The sequence below is a fragment of the Myxine glutinosa genome, chromosome 1 (genome assembly GCF_964187855.1).
Source record: "Myxine glutinosa chromosome 1, kmMyxGlut1.1, whole genome shotgun sequence".
Taxonomy (NCBI): domain Eukaryota; kingdom Metazoa; phylum Chordata; class Myxini; order Myxiniformes; family Myxinidae; genus Myxine; species Myxine glutinosa.
The window spans coordinates 377,757,154-377,774,374 of NC_136261.1; the positions used below are offsets into that span (position 1 = coordinate 377,757,154).

Sequence of the window (17,221 nt, forward strand, 5' to 3'; positions counted from 1 at the left end):
ACATATAAACCAAGTAAGAGAGAAAAGAAACAAGTGCAGCAGAATGAATAAAAAAGGGAAGCAAAATCAAAGGAAAGGGAACGAATTAAAGTCAAGAAAGTGGGAATTTTGAAAGATCATGGAAAAAGAGAAAAACCAAAGAAGGACAATGAATTTCCTCGTTAAATATCATTCTTTTCAATCCCTTCACCCTCCATGTCCCATTGCCCTTCATTTCACTTACAAAGTCTTCTCAAGCTGCTCTGGTCCAGCTCAGACATTTGGAGCTCCACTGGCTCTGTTGAAAGAAGGAAAGATAAAGCAACATCACAATCAATGTGGACACCCTGCTGTTTATTTATACAGTAAATATTTTTTGCTTTGAGGAACAATTTATAAACATGAACAGATTTGAACAATGTATGAATGCTACCGAGGCCTTCCCCGCATGTGCTGTGTGTGCATTTTCAGGGACTTGCTTCTGCCCATCAGGGCACTTTTAACCTGCCGCTGCTAGGGAGAAGTGTGTAACTCAAATAGTCTTTTTAAACATGATTTTCAGCATTTAATCGAGTGGCAAATTATAGATGAATAACCACAATTGTTTTGCTCCTGGATGAAAATCAGACTCCTGGAAAAATAGGAAATACGAGAAATATCTGTGGATGAGACTGAGAGGTGTTTAGTTCCGTTCATTTCCTGTTAATGCAGGGTGACCCCAAAAAACCTCCCACATTTCAAAGGTAAATGAAAAAAAAAGGTTAAAGATAATCAAGATTTTATTTGTGCACATGAAACTTCATTCAATACAGTTTTTATTCATCATGTTTTAAAGATGACATTCTCCAAATGGTGGCCGTCATTGTCTATACACGCTTGGAGGCGATTTCTGAAGGCTGCCATGGCTCGACGGGTCATGTCGGGTGGAACAGCGGCTATCTCCTGCTGAATAGCAACCTTAAGGGCTTCAAGAGTTGGGGTCGATGAGTATACACTCGTGATTTAAGGTAGCCCTACAGAAAAAAATCACAAGGGGCGAGGTCAGGGGAACGGGCCGGCCACCCAACATCACCACGCAACGAGATCACCCGATCCGGAAACATTTCCCTCAGCACTTGCAATGATCTTCGAGCTGTGTGTGCCGTAGCTCCGTCTTGCTGAAACCACACATCGAGTTCTTCAAGCTCAAGGTGTTCGAGTTGTGGCCTTAGAAAGTTTTCGAGCATATCAATGTAACGGTCAGAAGTTACGGTAACAGTTACACCACCCTCTTCAAAGAAATAAGGACCCACGATGCCAACATCGGCAACAGCGCACCACACAGTCACTCGATCGGAGTGCAACGGTCTTTCGTGTAGCATGCGAGGGTTGTCTTCAGAGCAATAGCGAAAGTTTTATTTGTTTACAGAGACACTCAAATGAGAATGAGCTTCGTCACTACACAAGAGAACAGCATCTTCCGGAACACGTTGCAGAATGTTCTCGCATAACTCCCTGCGGCTTATCCAGTCTCTCGCATTGAGTTCTTGCACAACCGTCATGTTGTATGGATGGAAGTGGAAGTCTTTGTGTAAGATTCTCCTTGCAGTTTCCCGGGATATCCCTACAGCTAACACATGCTTCCGCACAGAACATCTCGGAGACTGCACAACAGATCGCCTCAATGCTTCAATATTCTCAGGCGTACGAGCGCTCCTCGGTCGACCAGGTGATTTTCTTTTTAAAGCTGAGCCTGTTGCCCTGAAATTCTCAACCCACTGCAAGATGGTTTTCCGATCTGGAACGTTTTGGTTCCGTGGAATACTGAAACGTCTTTGAAAGGCCCTCTGCACGGCGATCACGGAACGGTTGTTTGTGAAGAATGCTTCGACAGCGAACGCACGATGTGCTCCCGCCCACGCCATGTTGGCAACTGAGGAACGTTGGGGTTGGGCTACCAACAGACCCTAGCCCCGCCCCTCCCGCCTCACTACTGCCAGTGCTACAGCCTTTCGAAATGTGGGAGGTTTTTTAGGGTCACCCTGTACATGTACAAGCAAGCTGTGGATACACACAACACACACACACACACACTCACACACACACACACACACACACACACACACACACACACACACACACACACACACACACACACACACACACACAATTACACACGGATGCCTCACCTTCAAGCAATAAATGCAAAAATCAAGTATAATTTATCTTGCCCCGTCCCCCTGGAAACAGGAAAAAGGAAACAAAGAAAATATATTTATACCAGCCCTCACAGTTCCAAATCTCGTTTGGTCTTTTCCTCTATGAAGGAGGTTCTAATCAAGGATTTGCCTGTACTTGGCTCCATTCAATGTTCCCTCTGTCCTTACAAGTCTCCCAGTCCCTGCCACTGAAAAGCATCCCCACAGCATGATGCTGCCACCACCGTATTTCACAGTGGGGATGGTGTCAGATGGGTGATGAGCTGTGCTCTGTTTCCGCCAGAAATAACGCTTTGCATTCAGGCCCAAGAGTTCAATTGTCGTCTCATCAGACCACAGAATATTTTACCTCACTCGCAGAGTCTTTCACGTATCTTTTTGCAAATTCCAGGCTTGCTGTCATGTGCATTTTTCTCAGGAGTGGCTTTGTCTGGCTTCACAAATCCAGCCATAAAGCCTAGATTTGTGAAGTGCTGCAGACTCTTATCCTTCCAGCAGGTTCTCCCATCTCAGCCAAGGAACTCTCGTTCTGTCACAGTGGTTATTGTTGTTATTGTTCACCTGGGTTATTGTTCACCTTCCTTGACCAAGGTGCTTCTTGCCCGGTTGCTCAATTTGGTCGGACAGAACTTTCAACATTCTAGAAATTGCTTGATACCCCTCCTCAGATCTACGCCTCCTCACAATTCTATGTCAGTTATATGGACAGTTCCTTGGACTTTATGGTAGTTTCTTCTCTGACATGCACTGTCAACTGTGGGACCTTGTATGGAAAGGTGTGTTTCTTTCTAATATCATTTCCAATCAATTGAGCTCCATTAGCCGTTTGAAACGTGCCATGTTTGTTTTTTAATTTAACATTTTTTTGTCAATGCACTAATTGTATTTTATAAATTTTTATCTTGTAAGCAATCTTTGATTGAAAATTATGAATATGTATGCATGTGCAATTCAGCCATTCGCTGCCAGACATGCTTTCGACAAACCATTTTGATTGATTGATTGAATTTGCCATAGTGGACTCCAATTAAGTTGAACATCCATCTTGAGGATGATCAAACGAAATTGGATGCACCTCACCTCAATTTGGAGTGTCATAGGAAAGGTATTGAATACCAGTTGGCTCAAGACATTTCAGCTTTTCATTTTTCATTATTTTGTAAAAGGAAATTCTAAAAAAAATTATTCCACATTATGGGGGTATTATGTGTAGATCAGTGACCAAAAAAATCTACATTTTATCCATTTTAAATTCAGGCCGTAACACAACAAAATGTGAAAAAGTCAAGGGATGTGAATACTTTCTGAAGGTACTGTACGGTATCCTTTAAAGGTGCCCCAAACACCGCGAAAGTGCCCCCAACAGATTATGTCCTTTAGAAATTTGTGTCTGAGAGGAGGACAATGATCTTTGTGATTTATATACTTTTCCCTTTTCTATTATCCTTCCTGGATCTCTCGCATCTCATGTTCCCCAAAGAATTATTCTCCTTACAAAATAGCACATTTTTGTCACTCACTCATTATATTCTTCAGAAAGTTCTCATGGAGTTCAATTAATGAGCCCAGATTCTTCTCCTCCTTGGAGAAGTCCAACACTGTGGGTTGTGCCATCTTCAGAGATTGAAAATGTGACACCGACTCGAGCCTTGGTATGAAAAGGAAAAACTTCAGGAAGGTCAGGGGGTCATTGGAGGAGAAAAAGGTTTGTAAAATGATATTATAAAAGCCTCAAATATGCAAGATATCGATAAAAGTGTGGTTGGAATAGAATGATAGATGGAATTTATATTTGCGCCAATCTTTCGATGAGAATCTATAATTCAGCGAATATATGAAAAGGAGAATGGGTAAAACGAATGGACTTGATAAACTTTTATTTTCTTCATGTTCTCTCATATAATATGGATTCAGGTTACATTATATAACAATAATCATCAAATGAGAACGAGTTGCGGCATTTTTGGGAATTACATATTTTTGGAAGAAGTAGAAAATAAAATATATCTGGAGATGAATGAAAATGGATGATGGTTCTGAAGAAGGAACAGAGATAGGGGAAAAAGCATGATGATGTGTCAAACAATGTGATGGACACCATCACAGTCTTACCTTTTTATGACATCCTTATAACCCTGAAAAGGAAGAAAACAGTGAATTACCTCAAGACATCTTCGTTAATGAATGCCCTCTTCATAAATGTAAATAATGCACACTGTTGAATGTGCAAATTTAAGCGTGAAATTAATTTTCATTTTACAGGCTGTATAATGTACCCCCTTGAAGATAACAACACAACAAGTACAGATACATTCAAAGTACATCGCCCCCATTCCAAATAAATATATATCCTCCAGCGCGGCATTGCCGGGGCACCTCCGGCGCATGGCAATACCGCCGTGCAGCTCAGAGAGACTATATTGGGAGGGAGAGGTGTACAATAACTGATTGATTAATTGCGTATCTAAAATCAATAAAGACTATTCATACAATATTATCTTAATCAATTGGCTAATAGCATAAGTAATCCACCAGTGCTTGATCCGAAACTGTAAATTTTTTAAAATCAATTCAAAAGGTCATTCAATCAATAAGTCATGATTAATCATTAAATCAAAAATATCCTTTTTAGCCACATCACTTGGTCACTGTCGTGTCAAAATATCAGCTTGTGAGCTCAAAAGGTGCAAAGATGAGAAAGCAAATATATAAATGATTAATAATGAAAATAAATAAACAATAATCATAAAATAATTAAATAATTAATCAATTGGCTAATAGAATACCTAAACCACCACCGTTTTATCCGAATGTATAACTTTAAAAAAAATAAGTAATCAAGTCATTAATCGGACAAATTAAATAATTAATCGATGAATTGCTTAATAAATCAAAAATATCCTTTGTAGCCCATCACTTGGTCACTGTCGTGTCCAAATTTCAGCTTCCTAGCTCAAAGGACCTCAGAGATATCGCTCGGACAACCAAGAAAACAAAGCAAGAAAGCAAGAAACCGGAGTGAAAACCGATGTCTCCCTTAAAGTGTGCGCCATTGCCGGGCACCGAAGGGGGCCCGGCAATGATGTCATGCAGCGCCAGGAGATGGCATAGGAAAGGAGTGGTGTACAACACAGAAATATCTAATTAACCTGCGCTCGCGAAGTGAAAAGTGGGGTTAAGCATTCAGGTGCGTACGTGTGCCATATGTGTGCCATGTGACGTACGTGTGCCATGTCTGCATTTAAAAATTCATTTTCTTGGCAACTGTTGGTCCGATTGACGTGAACTTTTACCTGTAGGAGCGCCTCTGCCTGTTATTTTTTTGCTGTTAATTATGACGTCATAGGTCACGTGGCATGGACGCCACCTTGGAAAAAAGTTGCACCTCTATATCTCCGAAACCACTCCATGGAAAAAATTGAAATATGGCTCATTGTCAAGTACTCCCCATGGGGAATAATATATGTTAATGATGATGTCATCGGTGCTTTCATTATGACGCCTTCATCCATGAAGGGCGACGACCAAAGGAAGACTACCTAGCACTGACGTGGCAGAACAGGCGTCATCGTAATTCAACTTTCGTGTTTGTGAGTATTTGTTGTGGTTACTCTTACAATCACGAAAAGAAAACTTAACCCACACCTTCATGAACATGTACATCTTCCCCACCCCCAATCAATAAATCTTCCCTCAACACTTACCTTTCAAAATCTTATTAATGCTTCTTTCTTGGTCTTCCCTCACACCAGCAGCCCTATATAAGCATTATACGTGTAACTTACTGTTCTTGCAATCTCCAATAGCGTGACAACTTTCAGCAATCACTGCTGTGGTAAATGTGGAACTATAATCCCGAAACAAGAGTGATAAATGAACCTTCCAGGGTCTGTGTGAAGGACAACATCTCCACATCTGATGGTATATTCATGTTGTGTTATTATCCTTCCTAAAGTACAATGTACCATTAATTCACTCTCCGAGCAATACCCCAAGTCCGAGCGTTCAATAGGCTCTCATGTCCTACAGGTTTATGATTAGTCCATTTTTTTCTCTTCTAAAAAAATTAAATTCAATAAATATTGACAATTAAACATCACTACTTTTGTAAAAGGTGAAGAAGAATGCCTACCTGTAAAAAAGAAATAGTCTCAAGATCCTGGAGTGCTGCTTTCAATGTGGAATTTGTTTCATGGAGAGAGTTCAACTGCTCCTTCACCTTGTCCATCTGCTTCTGAAGGAGAAAAATCTTCTCATTTTGCCTTTTGATCACGCTACTCTTCATCAGATCCACGGAATTATCCACATATTGGTACAACGCCAATCGCTTTTCCTCCATCCTGTCCACACTCCCTTTGCCTGAATCCTGGAATAAATCAATCATTGTGTGATTAGAGTTAAAAGTCAAGAATAAAGCATCAGAAAGAAGGTTAAAACTAAAGAGAACTAAGAATTCCGACTGAAGAAGGATTAGGACATATTGCACGAGTACGTTCAGAAGGACAATGTTTTGGACAGGACCCTTTTCCACAACACTTATTGGGGTGAGTTGATGGGTTGATGGAAAATTTCAACATTTACCCAACCGAGATGAGGGAGATTTTAACTAGTTCGCATTTAATGGACAGAATTTGGCAGAAAAGGTATAAATCTTTAAAAGTGAAAGAAATAAAATAAAATTTCAGATTTCCTGATCACAAAAAAACACCAACACGTGTTCAGATATGGACAGAGTTTGTTTCCAGGGAATTGCACAGAGGTGGGCAGTAATATTACAGGATACCTGCCTACCTCCACTCTTTTCTCTGGCTTGTGAAATAATCTTCATGAAAAAGTTCAATCCCGCTCTACCCTCCACGGCTCGATGTTGGCATCCCACTACCCTCACCTGTCATCCTGAACCATCCAAACCTGCAATATTTTACCACTTTCACTATTTTCACCACTTTTCACCACCACTCCCCACTTCCCTAAACCAATCGTCTTGCAGATTACTGTGTTCTTCACATCTTGTTATTTTTTCTTTTTGTCCATTAATTCATTCCCTAACCTTTTCATATTCCACCTTTTGCCCCACTGCCCCACCGTCAATACATTTCCTTTTTTCACTCTGTTTATTGCTCTTCCATGAACTGACTTTTGTATCCAAAAAAGCATTTAAACAATAACTTGAAAGCATTTTAAGGAGACAACTTTCAAAAAAAAAGTCTGTTCAGTTAGATTTAGAAATAAATCTGACATTAATGGTCATGGATTGAAATTGTTTTGAGTCAGGTGGTTGGTGGCTAGTGTGTGTAGATGGCCAGAGGTGGCCTGAGATGGCTGAGATGTAAGTAAGATTGTGCAGTTTGAGCTGTGGTGATGTCACCCATTGGAGAACAAATATTTTTTCCAGATGCCAATTCTCTTTCCTTCAATCACTTCCATTCCTTGGTACTTCATACCTGTGTTTGTTCAACCTCCCGCTTCAGCTGATGGAGTTGGGATTCAAGGTGCTGCTTTGACTTTGATAGTTCAGGACACTTTGCATTCAAAACGCCCTGCACAGAATAAATAAGTCCAGGTAAAGGGATTTGTTCATCTGTATGTGGAAACGATAAGGCACAAACTGCACAAAATGATTTTAAAATGTATTTGCAAAAAAGTGGAGACGAGACATTTATAGATTCCAAATTAAATATCAACTCTTCTTTATTTATACAACTGCATGAGAAGAGAGCTCATCAACATTATTATCATGGTGAATAATTGATAGTTAAAGGAAGCAGAGGTGGACTATAAAGGGGCGCCCTACATCTGGCAAATAAAATACATTTACTTCTTCATGCAGCTGTATGAATGAAATTGGCGCCATTTATATGAACTTTTCAGGAGCATTACTTGGTTCCTCCTCAGAACATAAGGGTAGACCAGCATGCACATGAGATTTTTTGAATGTCCCTTCTTTTCTATACTTTGGCATTTTCTACAAGCTATAAAATGTCACTTCTTTTCTATACTTTGCCACATGGCACATGCCATATAAAGAGGCCTTTTCCATACCCCTGGCATTTTCCCCAAGAATTACTACCAGAGTCTAAAAATTGATATGTCCAACATTTTGTGGATCGCCCCCATGGCCCCAGCAAAAATAGGACCACGGGTTCTGAAGCTCACCTGGATCAGGAGCAACAGTTACTCAAACCCCCCACAGACCATGATATATTTTAATGCGGTGAACAAACTATTGTACATCATGAGTGATGATGGTTGTGATCAAATTTCATTGAAATTGTGTGTGTAGTTTCAGAGAAGAGAGCGAATTCGTATTTGGGGGGTTGGGGGGCGGTCAACCCTCACAACCCTCACAACCCCCTCCCCTGGAAACCCCCTTCATGTGCTCAGATTTTTATTCAGTCAATACACCTTCATTAGGCATCAGATATGAAGTTTGTGGCCAAGTTTCATCAACATGGTATGTGTAGTTTCAGAAAAGAGAGGAAATACCAATTTTGGGTGGGGCCCCACAGACCACCTCTGACCTTGAGTTTTTATGCCATGAACAAACATTGGTACATCACGGGTGATGAAGGTTGTGGGCATGTTTCATCAAAACCGTGTGTGCAGTTTCGGTAAGCGTACTTCCATTGCGAGCAAAATCATGTCAACCATTATCGATATAGATGGAAAGTCTTTCGTCTTTTCAAAGAACCTAATCATGGACCATCATTTTGGATTCTGTGTCATTCAACTTTGAAAATGATTTTGCTTCGCCATTAGAAATGGTAAGAAGGCTTGAATCTGAAACAAATCGTCAAGATACATGTCGATATAACACGGCTTGGACATATTTTAGATAATCAATACGAAGTAGCATCCTGTTCGACTTGTCAAGCTCACTAACTGCTGCATACAAGAAAGCCATCACACCTGGCTTCTTTGCTTCCAGCACTTGCACAAATGACTCCACATTATATAGTACAGTACTGTATCCTGTAGACAGGCAGATACAGCAGCTGCATCACTGTCTCACGATCTGGAATTGTTTGACAAACAAAATGGATCACACCTTGCATACCTGGCAAATCTCTCAGTCTCACACCAGTAGGACCATTACATAAACCCCCATATTTTCATGTTCAACCACTGAGTGTCCAAGAGATTCAGTGTCTAACTTCTGACATCTCTTCGGTTGAACATGTTACAAAGTTGGTTTGCAAAAGCAACCACAGATCGGGCATCCTCCATCGTGTTAAGTGTAAAGTCATTCCTTGATGGATGTGAGCAGTGAGTCTGGATTTTGCGAGTTTCACAAGAAGTGAGTTCGTGGCAGAACCCTATGGGGGGTTGAAGGGTGAGGAGACAAAACATTGAAAGGGGAGAGGGTGAAAGGCTAGCAAGGACACAGGAGAAGATAGAGAGCCAACCAAGCTGGCAGCGATGCAGGAGTAACAGGCCCAGGGATGCCGCATTTCTGAAGGAGATTCCAAGCACAAGCACAAGAGACGCCAGAGAGGCAGAGAAGAATTGGAATGGTAAGGATTTGGAGGGTCGGACCATAACAGTAGGGAAGGCATTTCGTAGGCGTCGAGAGGTCTACAGAAGAGGACAACTTGGCAGTAGTTTTGGGGTTGGCAGCAGCCGATATTACTATGGAGGCTCCCAGAGTTACGGCACCTCCCGAAAGAATGAACGTCAGAGCACTGGCCGAGAAGGAGAACGCCAGTCAGGTAACGGCTGGGACCAGGGGTCCCACCGTAACTGTTAGGAGTCTGGAGAAGTTGAAGCACTATATACGGGGGAGCCGCCGAGCCGGGGCTCCTACACAGACTAACCGTGAACGCCACGTTCTTAAAGGCGTCCAGGTAGTGAACTTTCCTGCACGGACTAACCGTGAACTCCACGTTCTTAAAGGCGTCCATGTAATGAACTTTCCTCCCCGGACTAACCGTGAACTCCACATTCCTTAAGGCGTCCATGTAGGGAATACTCAGCTGGGCCTCCCAAAAAAGTGCTATCGAGAGGTTTAAATTTGGGGGCTTTGGTCACCACCTCTTAACCGTCATTCAAGAGAAACTAGAAATGGTTGACGCTTGGTCCAGAGGGAATTAATCTAGGGGATTGTGTGAAATTTTGTTGCTTTATTTTTAAGTGATAACTGTGCCCGGGGGGGAACTGATGATTTGGGGAGGGGGGGTGAGTTATCTGGTTTGTTTATCCAAGTTGGCCGGCAAAGAAAGTTTTCGCTGGGTTTAAACTTTCTTTCTTGAAGGGGGGGGAGTGTTACGGATTTATGTGAATTGATGTGAATTACTATTCAGGTCTTTGCTTATTAATGTGTCGTCGATTAAAGGTTGTTGTGATTAAAGGGTCAGGAGCCCTTCTGGGGAAAAGGAGACCGGAAACGGAAGAAGAAAAGACACGAGGTCCGGCAGAAGCGGCGATCTTCTTCCTCTTCCTCGCCGAGCTCCGACGCGAGCGGTATCGATATTGAGCAGCGTGGGGGATGCTGCGTGTGAAAGCCCGTCTGGCGAAAGGAGTTACCTGCACGGGGTAATTACCTCTTTACACGTCAAGTTGCCATGGGTTCGTGCACGGAACCAAGCGTCCGGCACAGTTCGCCTCACCATCTACAAGGACGCGTACGGGTCGCACCTTGGGCCTCGCGCGCTGGGCAAGCCGCACATTGCTTTACCCGCTTTGCTTGGCAAGGAGGTGTGCGCTGCAGCCGTTGTTCCCGGTACGTGACGTGCACGTTTGGGAGCACGTCAGCCAGAGGTTCGTTCAACCGCCCGTGTGCGGAGAAGCCAACCTACACCTTGGTCTGGAGGGGCCCAGAGACATTGTGAGGGACAGTGACCAAAAGGGGTCGTGAGTGGGGAATATATAAGATGGCCATCTTAGTAATATTGGATTGATTGTTGATGGTTGTATATTGCTTGGGGAATATATTATTGATTACTCCGGATCCTTGGTGTGGGGTTTCTTATTGGCTGGAATTCATATTGATTGCGTTACGAAAGCGTATAAATCATAGATCTTTCTGGCGGAGTTCCTCTCACGGTCCGGGGGTCACCGAGACCAGGTAGTCACCGGGAGGACCACGTAACACATAACATTTAATGTAAGCAACAAAAACACTTCCGAGACCAAACTTTTCCAGAACTCTAAATAAACGCTTAAGCCAGTGGTGGCCTCCCCAGAAAAAAATCAATTAGATCCTTTTGAATGCGGGTGATCAGAGCTTGAGGATGCTGGAGTGCGATGGCCTTATGCCATACGATTGGTAGCTCCAGGTTGTTTATCATGGTTACCCATGCCTTATGTAACAAGACATGGAGCATTCCTTTCCATTTTAATCGTTTCTGCTTCATGTTATCTCAGAAACCATCCCAGTTCTTCTGCATATAGCTTGAAGTTCCCAAATGGATGCCCAAGTATTGTTACGTTTGTGGGGGTAGATGATGGAATCCCATAGTAAAGGTAGGATTGTATAATTACAGCGTGGACTGTGGACGCGTTGGAGAAAACTCGATGTATTTAAGGAGGGAAACTGTAGCTTAAGATTGTTTATGTGTTCTCACACGAGGGGTGAAGCAGTGATAATTAGTTAGGGATTAAGGTTAGTTTTCCCCAGTGTGATTTCTTTATCTGACTTTTCTTTTACGTTTTACATTTGCAAGGCTGGCCATGAAAAACCTACTTTTAATGACAACAACCTTCCAATGCATGCCGACAGAACCCGAACATTGCCGATCGGACTAAGCCCCACCTCGAAAGCACCGTAGGAAACAGGCCACGCCCCTGAGGGGCATGATTAGCCGAGAGGTTGTGGGCAGGGCGAAGTGGGAGGGACGTTGGGTGATTGGGTCTCAAGAGGAGGAAGAAGAGTGCGTCACTTTCTCTTGGCTGGTTCTTGCTCGGAGAAGAAGGGACGATTTTGTTCTGATCATGGATGATTGTGTGCTGACTGTGTTGGGCATGTTTTGGGAAGTGAGGTGCTCTTTGCTGCGTTGGCAGTGTTGTTCACAAGGTTTTGGACGACTGCTGGGGTCTTGGAAGCTGAAGGCTGCATTGCACTTGACGGGAGAGAATCGAAAGGAGGCTGTCTAATTTGCTCGCCTCACGCTTGTAGTGCCTTCGACATGTGGCATTAGATGCCACCATTTTGGATCACTTCCCGCACGACTGGCTACCCCAGTTTCAACAGCCGCCAAGCTCCAAAAAGTACTCGTTGCGACGCCAAGTTAAGTGTCGGCTGAAGGGGTTATATTTTGATTTTATCTTTAACTTGTGTGTTTTTGAGACTGTGTGAGACCGCATAATAGGATTTAGTTTTACCTCGGCCTTCATTTTATTTCTTGATATATTTTCATTAAAACTTATTTTTTGAATTTCCTTGTCGTGTTTACTTGTTTGTGGTTTCAGAATAAACCCATGTGTTTCGTGAGATAAATACCTCACATCTCTTTCCTCTCGCGCACGTCAAATATAACTGCTATATATTCGGCTGGTCGCCTCAGAGTAAAACTGTCTCGGCTATTCATCCAAGGCTGGTCTTTACTAGCTATATTCCTATATTCTACAAGAATATAGGAACAAGCTCTTGTTCTTGCTCTACTATATTCCTATATTCCTTATTCCTATTCCTTTACTAGGTCTATATTCCTACAGGTCGCACAAGATCTGCCAGCAACCCTCTGATGGTTAAACTGCCGAAATCTCGGCTCTCTGCTCACCTTCACTCTTTCATTCCTCTTTTCTCCCGCCTCTGGAACAAACTCCCACACTCCCTTCAATCCCACTCCTCCCTCCAGGTCTTTAAAACAGCTGTTCACCACCATCTCTTATCTTCCCCCATCCAAAACCTTGATCTTTTCTACCCCCACTAATTCACCCCAGATCCACCTTGTTTGAAATTCCAACTTCTTTCCTGGAAGTCCTGGCAGTGTCCATATGTTTTATACCTCTCCCACACCCCCCCCCCCTTCCCATGCCTCCTCCCCAAAGCCCTCTCCCTCCCACAGATCTCTCGATGTCTCCATGTCTCTCGGTCCCTGCTCTCAAATGTTGTGTTTGTGTCCTTCCCCCTCTCTCCCCATCTTGTCTACCGCTCCTGATGTTATTTGTTTTATGTGTGTGTTTGTCTTTCTGTGTGATTAATGTTCGCTCTTTCACGAGCCTCGATCTTGTATACAAAAAAACAAACAAAAAAAAAGCGATGAACAGGACAGTATTTAAACCCATACATTTTCCATAACATTCCTCCTGGAAGAGTTGGGGGAACCGCGTGTGAAGACAGTGATGAGGAAAGGGTATCTGGACACAGAGAAAGAGCTAAGCTCTTGTTCCAGTTTACTCTTGCTGATGAAGCAACTTCAAATTTGGCAAAACAACGGAATAGCTCAAAAAACATCTTACTGGTTTTTAACCACAACACACAAGTCGTCGCATACACTGACGTAACAACTTTGGAATTGTTTGACAAGGACAACCCAGATAAGGTGGTACGAAGGAGAGCCAGTAAAGGTCCGATGGACAGTGTGTATAACATGTCTGACAGTGGACAGCCCTGACGGATGCCACACTGAAAGGGTAAAGGATGAAACAGACTGTTATTTACTTTTAGCAGGCATGATACGTTGTTATATAAAATGTTTTATGCAAGAAATGCATTTTCTCCAAATCCTGCTCGAGTAAGAACTGCAAACAAAAATGAGTGATCCACACTGTCAAAGGCTTTCTCCTGACCCAAAACCCAAAACCCAAACCATGAGTAGTAACCCAAAACCATGAGACGCAGTTTGACCAATAGTAATCAAATCTACAACCAAAAACAACACTGTCATAAATGGATCGTTCAGGTATGCAATACGTTTAGTCATTTCCAACTAAGGAAGAGATGACCTTCTTAAGACGCATTGCAAGCACTTTTGACACAATCTTGTAGTCAGTATTTAGCAATGACACAGGCCACCAGTTTGTAATCTGCTGCAAATCCCCTTTCTTTGCAAGAAGACATAAGACAGCTCTCCTGCAGATAAGGGGCAATTGCCCCTGATCTAGGTCTCATGAAAAGTCTCAATTAGAGCAGGACCCAGAAAATTCAAAAAAACTTTGGAGAATTCAGCAGGATGTCTGTCAAGTCCAGAGGCCTTGCCGTCTTTGAGTTGTTTTAATGCTGCAGTGAGCTCCTCAAGAGAAATGTCACATTCCAGTTGACGTTACTGCTCTTCAGAAAGAGATGGGAGAAGTTCAATCATCTCATTTGCTGTCGTTTTAGCCACAGTTCTTGGCGAAAACAAGTTTGAGTAAAACTCTTGCATTGAGTATTCAATGTCACTCTGGCAAGTCAGTACACCATCGGACGAGCGTATACTCTGAATCTGCCGATAACTGTTGGCGGCCATCTGAATTTTGAAGAAATCTTTGTTTGGAGTCTCGAGTTTTATTCTGCTCATCCGCAGGTGAATCATTGCTCCAGCAGCACGCTCTTTGACCAGTTCGACCAGAAGAGTCTTTTTTCCATCATCTGCTGATATTGGTCACTTCATATTCCATTACAATCATATGGTGATCAGAAAAGCCAGGACATACACATGTTCTCCCAACCAGATTCACCATTCCTTGGTTCACGTACAATCTGTCCAGTCGGCCCATAGTTAACTGTTTTTTTGCACAGCACACCTATGTATATTGATGGGTGTTTGGATTTTGTAATCGCCATACATCTCCAAGTTTGTATTTCTTCACAAGTTGCGCCAAGGACCTTGCACTGGGTGGATGTGGCTCATGAGTGTTCCTGTCCAGTCGAGGGTTCAGTGTGCAGTTATAGTCTCCCCCCATACAAATTAAACTCGTCAAATCAACAGTGCTTAAATAATCCGCTAATTTTGGAAGAAATAGAGCCCTTTCAGCACTGTGACTGGGGCAATACAAATTAATAATGCTAACCTTTTGATTTCTGCTGATAAAATCCACAGCGATGAAGAAACCCTTACAAATCTCTCTGAGGTGATTCTCAGGTGGTTGAAGGCGAGGATGCAAGATTATTGCCACCCCCGCTTTAGCTTCTTCAACGGCACTGGAGAAAAAGAGGCACCCTTCAAACATTCTGTGCCACTCGTCTTCACAAGATTGGTTGGTGTATGTGCTTTGTAACCTGAAAATATCAATCTTTTCTTTCTGAAATAGTTGTAACACCTCGAGACACCGCATACAGCTGCGGCCTCCATTTATGTTGAGGGATGTTGCCTTCATTTGCTTTTTATGCCTCTGCCCCCGAAGGTGGCAGGAAGGATTATGTTTTCGGGTTGTCCATCCGTCCTTCCGTCCGTCCATACGGGCTAAACCTCGTTTATCCCAGCAACCATATGTCCGATTGAGACGAAACTTTCAGGATAGAAGTGACACCCATGCAGAATGTTTATATGATAATTGTGATGTCATAGGTCACGTGGTATGGTAGCCATCTTGGATTAAACGCAAATAATTTAAAAATATTTCTCGGAAACTAGTGAATGGAAAATTTTGAAACTTGGCACATTGTCAAGTACTCCCAATGGGCCATTTTGGGCCACACGTTGACTTCGACCAGAGAGGAATTCCGTAAGCCATGCGTGCAGATTTCCATGGATATCATAGGAGGAGAGTTTGGTGAGCAGAGCGAGGTGCCAGACCGTATTGAAGGCACGTGATATACTCAAGGGAGACAGCTCTAATTTCCTGTTTGACATTGAGGACCTCCATCCATTGTTGAGACAGCAGTAGCAGCATGCCCAGAGTAGAATGACCTGGTCTGAATCCAAATTATTGATCGGAGATCAAGCCATTGGAGAAGAGGAAAGATTTGATATCCGAAACAATGATGTATTGCATGACTTTGCTGATGATTGGGAGAAGGCTGGTTGGTCTGTAGTTGCAAGGATCTGTTTTTGCACCTTTTTTGTGTAAAGCAGTAATGGTTGCTGATTTCCAAGATGCTGGCAGATGACCTTGAGCAAAAAAGAGGGCGAAGAGAACAGAGAGAGGGTGAGATAGAGCGGCAGAGCAGGATTTTAGGACCTGTGGGCTGATGCCGTCAGGTCCAGTTGCAGAATCAGAGTCAAGAGTTGACAGAAACTTCTCCACCTTGTCAGGAGGAAAGGACACAGAGTCCAGGAGCAGCTGGGTACGACTGGGTATGGTGGGTACAGAGAGAGATGGGTTTGGAACACAAGATTTTGAGGCAAACACAGAGTTGAGGTATTCAGCTTTTTCACGTGCGGAGTCAGCTGTGTAGCCGTTTGAGGTGAGGGAGGGGATGGAGGGTGGAACAAACACCAGAAACAGATTTGACCAGACGCCACCAGGATTTGGAAGAAGGAGATAGGTTTGAGAGTTCACTATTGGGAGTAGACTTTGAAAGGGCGTAGACATTTATTGAAGTAAAATTGAAGTCTCCATCAACAAAATCCAGTGAAGCGAAGTGACCTGGGATTATTTCCTGAAATGAGAGTTGGAGCGGGCAAAAATGGGGATTAATTAGAAAGGCAACTCCTGCTGTACGAGAGGTTTAATCGCTAAAGTAGCCGGCCTTTTTCATCATTCGATTCCAGGTAGCATGAGACGATGGAGTAGAGTGGGTTTCTTGTCAGAAAGCCACATCTAGTTTCCGTTGCCTTACAAGGTTGACCACTTGGAGAACCTAGACTGGTTCGCACCACCATTTATATTGAGGCTACCAAGAATTGTCAAGGAGATGTAAAAGAGGAAAGGAAAGGGAAATATGCATATCATCCTTTTACCTCGTTTTTTGCCTCAACAATGTGTTCCTTAAAGGAGAACGGACACGACCAAAGCAACTTTGCAGATTTCGAAACATAAACATATCTTAAACACTTCTATTGAGTTCATTTCACAAATATCTTCGCGGTTTTATTAGAATTCGTCAAAATATCGCCGAACAAGCAAAATCAGTTTTGTCAAAACCGCAAACCGGAAATGACGTTTGCGAAGTAACCCAGGTTTTCGTTCTTAAAGCCTTGTTGGCTTCGTGACGATCAGAACATCGCTTTGTTTTCGTT

General features: G+C 42.9%; 1 protein-coding gene across 1 annotated transcript in view; it reads right to left on the reverse strand.

Annotated features, from left to right (window-relative positions):
• Positions 1–17,221, reverse strand: part of LOC137415233 (E3 ubiquitin-protein ligase TRIM7-like) — a 404,481-nt gene that overhangs the window by 324,722 nt on the left and 62,538 nt on the right. The window lies entirely within an intron of this gene.